Source organism: Zingiber officinale, chromosome 8B (assembly GCF_018446385.1).
Source record: "Zingiber officinale cultivar Zhangliang chromosome 8B, Zo_v1.1, whole genome shotgun sequence".
Classification (NCBI taxonomy): domain Eukaryota; kingdom Viridiplantae; phylum Streptophyta; class Magnoliopsida; order Zingiberales; family Zingiberaceae; genus Zingiber; species Zingiber officinale.
In genome coordinates this window covers 44,291,486-44,298,718 of record NC_056001.1, presented here as the reverse complement: position 1 = coordinate 44,298,718, position 7,233 = coordinate 44,291,486, and the positions used below count along the sequence as shown (strand labels likewise).

Genomic DNA, 7,233 nt, shown 5'->3' with positions numbered 1-7,233 from the left:
CTTCATGACCTAACTTTGCACTATCTTTTCTCTTGTTAGGAGGCAAAGAAATCTATTACAAAAATTCTTACAATGAAGCAATAAAAAAAGTCAAACTTGTAAGTAAAACAACAATAAGATTAAAACAAAATAAAGAAAATAATTTTCAATGTGGGCGCACTTTCTTTGGTCTTTTTCAAGCCTATCTTCCACCGGTCTTGACAAGATTCCATTGTCCCTTTGAGTTGTCTTCAAACAAACTACAAAATGTTGTTCTATGTGAGCTTAATTGACTACTCATTTTTCTAGTCAATTTTTTTCATTATCGTATAAGCTTCTTTTTAAGACCCGTGTGAGACGCATCTAGTGAAAACTTAAAACAAAATACAATACAACATGAGATAATTGCTAACATACTTGATTTTACTTAGTTCACTATCTCCCAAAACGACTATATTTAAGAACTAGTTGTAACAACTACCATCATTAACTTTCTTCTTTTCGGATACCTTCCGGAGGCGAGGAAACCTCTTACAATAGGTTTTACAAGCAATACAACGAATACAAGATACAAATAGAAATGAAAACGAAAACAGCTTTATAAGTGAAACTTTGTTTTGCTTACTCTTTTATAGCTTTGGATTGCCTTTTAATAGTGAAAAATGTAGCAATACTTCGTCCTCAAATTCTCAAAAATTGGCTAGTTCAACAAGACAATTGGATTGGGCAGTTGAGTTGCAAGCCTTCTTTCTCACCTCAAACCCCAAAGGTTTAGAGTTACCAATCAATTGCAACTTCTTGACAATCGATTGTTCTCTATTTTAGTCTTTTGAAGGCTAAATTCTCCCCTCACTTAGTATTTGATTGACCTCAATCCATTAGGATTTTTCATTGCATAATATCCTATCAATCTTGACCTATTAGGAATTCGTTATTGCCTAACATTTGATCATTCTTGACCTGCTAGGACTTCACCCATGTGCTAAGTATCTAATCCTTGATGATCCACTCAGACTTCATACCTTGTCACTTCCTATTGGACTTTCCTCATTGCCAACTATTCGATCAACATTTGATCCACTTGGATTTTTATATGCCAACTCCCCATTGATCTTCCTATCACTAGGTGTCCAGTCAACAGTCAACAGTGATCTATCTAAACTTTTTTTTTTGCATGCCAAGTGTCTAGTCAACCATAACTCGAAATTTTTTCTTGTATGTTAAGTGTTTGATCAACCGTAACTCATTTGGACTTCTCCATCGTTAAGTATCTAGTCAACATTAATCTACTTGACTCTTCGCTCAACCAACTAATATATTGATCGACTCTCAAGTATCCGATCAACCTTGACATACTTAATGTCTCACTTGACCAACTAACATATTTATCAAACATTAAAATCTAACTTGAGTCAACTTGAACTTAATCAATTAAACTTGGTCAATCTATCAACTTTAGCCAGAGGTTGATTGCACTAACACTTCTATATAGCAACAAACCCTTTAGTCAACTCAACTTAATTTGACTAAACTAATTTACTTGATTACTAATATTTAAGTCGACTCAACCTTTTTCTAGTTGTTTGGCCTACTTGATCATGTAAGTCATCTGATGACCTTTCTCTAGTGCATCAACAATCTTCTTCCAACTTTTGTCATGTTTAGTCAATTGCTAGTGGACTAAACTCTTATTAGTCAAATATTCAATAAACTCCATTCTAAATAGAAATATTTAGTTTGTAAGAAGTGTTGGGGATACAATCAAAGTCGGTATAGTCATGTGTTGTCGACAGATGCTAATCCGCCAGATGCGGGGTTGTTGCCGCCAGACGCAGAGTCGTGCGGCCACGCGGTGCGAGGTTACTGGATGCGTAGTCGGTGTCGCCATGTGTTGCCGCCAGACGTTGATTCGCCAAATGCGGATGTGGAGCCGCCAGATGTGGGCTCGTCTCGGTGGCGTTTCTCGGCGGTGAGTTTCATTAACACCATGAACACGCTACCAAGCAAAAAAATGAAAATCAAGGTTAATCCCATGGAGTGAAACTTCACCTGGAACTTGAGCGACAATCGGGTCTTCGAAAAACCCTCGAAAAATTGGAAAGTCGTCGAGATGAAGCAGGGATCCTCTAGTCCGCTTTTAGCGGACCAGGCCTTGGTCCACTGCAGTGATTGGAAGGATTGGAGGGATTCAATGGTCCCCACTTGCTAAACAGGCGGGGACCATTGAATCCCTCCAATCACTGCTCTTGGTCCTGCCTTCCGCATCTGGTGACGACGGCCCCATATCTGGCGGCTCCGCATCCACATTTGGCGATGACACGTGGTGACTCCTATTACGCATCTGGCGATCCCAGACGCGCCACCGCACGACCCCGAGTCTGGCGGCGACGACCTTGGCACAATTTAGTGTTATTGCTTATCCTATTTCCGTATTTTACGTTTACTCATTTTACATAGTCTAAAAAGTCTCAGATGTGATTGGAGGGGATAATCATTTGCACTTAGCTATGGTTTTTCACTAATGAACACTCATGGTCTATATTCTTTGGTAGGAGGTTTCTCAAGAACTTTTGGAATTTAATTTTGTCCACAATTAAACATCATAAATTTGTAGGATTTTTGATATCCACATGGAAATTTGATGAATCTTGAGATTAATGGAATTCCATGGGCTTTTGTGCTTGCTTAATAAACTATAAGGTATTTTCTTTAAATGAATGTATTATTTTTTATTATGATGTAACTTTAAGATCTATGGGGGGAGTGTTATACCATTTATTGGACATGTAAGACTCACAGATCTCGTAGCCTTTGAAGGACTTCCATCATATTCTTACAAGATCTCAGTATAACTCTTGCACTAGGGGTGGGCATAATTTGGGTAAAATCGGAAAAATCGATCGAACCGAACAATTTAGGTTTTTTTATTCGATTTTTTCGGTGTTTCGACTGATTTTGATTTAAGTTTTTTAAAATTCGATTATTCGTTTCGTTTTACGATTTTGACTCCCAAAAAATCGAGTAAACCGAATTGATCATATTATACTTAAAATATGATTTTTATAGATATTGGGCCATATAAGTGGATTGGACCTCTAATTATCATTTATAATATAATAGCATAATCAAATTATATATTTATATATTTACTTATTGTTATCGGATAATAAAATTTTATTATTACTTTAAATTCATAATTATTTTAATAAATTGATACTTTTTCTTTGTCTCTAAACTAATATTTGTAGTCGCACAAAATCAATTTAATTTATTATATAAACCGTATATAACCGATCGTATAAATTGGACGGTATTACAATAAAAATTGGACCGAACCGTAATAATATGGTTTGATTTTGGATCAAAGATTTTCAAAACCGAAATCATAAAAATCAAACCGTAGTAAAATAAAACCGGATCAAACCGGCCGATGCCCACCCCTATCTTGCACAATCCCTTTCTCACTATTCTGCTGCTGTCATTGAGTTTCCTCCTGGAGATAGTGCTCTTCTCAGATCTGGTCTAGAATCTGCTCGTTTGTTTTTTTTATCAGCATGAATATACTCCTACTGATATAGCTCACACGAAGAAAACCAGGGAATGGTGCAAGACATCTGGTTATTATGTTGATCCTATATTGTGACAAGAAACATACGATTATAAGCATGGACTTACTCCAGTAGAGACACATGGTGCAATGGAACTTACTCCAGGTGCCTTGCCTGAGATATTTGGAATACTTCATGCAATCAACCTTTCATTAAACTTGCACAGCTTTTCATTTGGAGTACTTGATAACAGGCCATTGAGGATGGAGAAATTTCCTCCTCAGTTCTTTCAGTATGCTGTCACTCGAGACCATCATTTCAAGCAGCACAACATCATGCTATGACAGGCAAGCAAGGTGGACACATGCTCACATAGATGGAAGAAGTTCAGTGATTTTCAAGCTTATGCCCAGATCAATGGCAAGTCTGAGCTGCTCTGAGATGAGAGCAGCTGGGTATGGAGTCGAAGCACAATTCCAGATTCCTATATCGGTGGATGAATTTATGCGGAAACCACACTCTACTGGTAACTCAAACATTGTATTACCAATGTTTAATCAAAGAAGAAAATCTTGTTATTGCAGGATGATTCAAACAGTATATGAGCATAACTTTTTTGATTTTTTTTATGATTACTTGTGTGCACTATGCAATTTCATTATAATGGTAAAAGTATACAATCTACATTCATGTGAACACAAATTTACTTTACGAGCATATGCGCCTGTTCATCTTATCAATCAGTCTCTTTTTTAACTTCACAATAACCTTTCTTCATTGTTCTAAGGAACTGAAGGCCTGACTGAAATGTTCAAATTCATTTTATTCACAATGGGTGCATTTCCTTGAATGAGGTTGTTATGCACTTGAACAAATTAACAAAATAGAATCATTCTGTCCTTAAAATTTCTTACAAAATCCATCGAAAGAGGATATTTTTGTTTTTTTAACATCAAATTGAGTGCTAGCCATAATCATAGAAATCTCACTCAATCCTTCAACTCATGCTAACACCATTCGAGTACAAATCTCCTCATAATAACCTGTGATAAAAAATAATATATAAATGCAATGTATTAGCGACATGCTAAGTAGATTTTCCCTAGAATGAGGTTAAGCATAAGATGGGAAATTTAGGAATTTAAATAATAGTTTAGAAAGCAACTAAAGGGGCAAGTAAGCTAGCAAGTCTCAATAACATAGCGGTGCACATGAACACAAATTTAACAGAGTTTATTAAACAGAACAGTATACAATACTAAATCAATTTCAAGCGAAAAGATACAATAAATAAGCAAATAAGCATATAAACAAGAGTACAAATCAACATATGAAACATAAAACATAAGGAATGAACATTAGTAATTGACATTTTATGCTACCGATCCCACTGGATTTCATTGACACCTCTTTACCAAAATAGTGTTCAAAGTAATCTAAGTCAATATTGATGAAAGGCATATCAAGGCCAAGTGCACAACACCCAAGACGTGAGTGGTTCGTTTGGAGAAACTTCAGCAATCCCTTGGAGTGGTGTATATACCTGCCATGGTGTGATATGAGTCCACACGGTGAAGCCTATTCTTACCACACACATTTGACAACTCGAATACTGCAAAGTATCACTACATAGCATATGCTGCCACTACTAATACCCCACATTGTGAGATAAAATGAGTGGTCGAGAAACAATAAGGAATATAAAGTTCTATTTTAAGAATATTGAGAACAAAGTTAAGTGCATTATATAAATCAAGGATGGTAATATCAAGTGTTGAAGTCAAAAACATCATTGTAAGAGTTATTATGGAATTATTGGATCAATTTGTAAAATAATCACAATTGAAGATTTGTTTATAAGAAAGGATTCTCAAATTTATAGATGATTTATTATTTATTTATAGAGTACAATATCAATAGTCGTCATAACTTAATCAATTGGATTTTTAATTAAATAAGTCTATTATGGTCAATCTATAATAATGGTCATATTCTTTTAATAGCTGTGTCACTATCAAGGTATAAAATCTTGAACCTATACTGTTGTGTTAAATAATCTAATAGTAATGACTTGTTAATCATCTTCATTAAGTAACTGGGTTTAGTAACTTAGTTAAATATTGAATCATGATCATTAACTAACATTACCTTATATATATATATAGACTATTAGAGCTACGTATATTAGGCTAAATTTTATTAATTTAGTTGGGTTTAGGAATTATGGACAACTAATTCAACCTACTAACCAGGTTAAGTGTGCTAATTCTATGAACTTGGTGTAAATCAAGATTAAGAACAAGATATGATCATGCACCAATTTGTGTTTAAGAAAGCTAATAATTATAATTAATCAAACCAAGTTAAATTCATCAAATAACTAATCAAGTCATCATTGGTTGGTTGCATGCCACATGTATGTTCATTATTGTGCCTCTTACATCTCAAGTTAAGGTAATAATTACCTTAAATTATAAAACTATGGATACCAAACAGGAGAAAATTGTAACCTTTACATATGGGACAATGGCGCAACTCCATAAACTTGGTACAGATCACACATTCAATTTCATATAAATTGATCCCTAGCCAAAGTATGATTTACTCCTAAATATCTTAGTTGAGTCAAGAGGGACCAAAAATTCTAATGAGTCTGGCAACCATTTTTTAAAATAATGCTCAATTATTAATTAGTAAGTTGATCCAAGTAATTACGATATAGTAAGAAATGTAACTAACCTTTACTTATGGGTTCAAGATTTGGTTAGAACTCGATGACAAAACAATGGCTTTAAATCTATATTCAATCATGGTTTAATTTTGGTCTTAGTTAAACTCAAGATCTGTGTTCTTGAACATGATTTGGCAAGTCAATGACTGCACAATCTAACATTTAACTGGTATTAAATTAAAGAATAAAGATTTAGGTTAAGTCTAGGTTCCCAAGGGACTACGTTCAATCGTCAATATTAGACTCTAATTAGTTCGTAATTCATAAAAAATATCTAGTTGAGGTTCAATAAGTCAACAATCATTAAGTTACATATTTATTATAGATAGTATCCAGGGATCACTATAATGACTAATTCAAATTCAATTTGATTAAAATTCTAATCCAAAAGAAATCAACCTTATCATCAATTTGTCCATATCTCAGATAACTAATTTACCATCATATCATAAAGAAATCTACTTGTTACTTGATCTAACTATTAGAAAATTTACCCATTAGATAAAGAGATCTAGCAATCTTACCTAATTTGTGAATTTACAGAACTATCTAATTACAATCTGTATAAATGACTAGAAAGATACTAAATCTGGTCTTTCATAAACATTGTTCTAATTGAATGTATCCTCTGAAAAAATAATAAATAAATCACAATACCCAAAGCTATATGGAAGGTTAAAGGATGCATGCATTTCCATTGTAGCCCCTATAATAATGAATTGTAAAGCTTATGCCAACTTAAAGATTATATTAGTTGCATTGTTTATATAAAGAAATGTTTGATGAAGCATGTATTTGCATCTATAGATGTGAAAATAGGATTTATCAGTATGTCAATTAAAATTTTCTATTCTCATACCGACTAAAATTACAGATTCTCTAGGATGTATCAGATTGTACTAATAACTAAAATAGGGTTGTAGTTAATATGCAACAAGTCATGACTAAAGATACCAAAAGAACAAAGATACAAAT

At 33.8% G+C, this 7,233-nt stretch overlaps 1 pseudogene; it reads left to right on the top strand.

The window, feature by feature from the left end:
* Positions 1-1,787: 1,787 nt before the first annotated feature.
* On the top strand, positions 1,788-3,903 carry LOC122013743 (annotated as a pseudogene).
* The last annotated feature ends 3,330 nt before the right edge of the window (positions 3,904-7,233 follow it).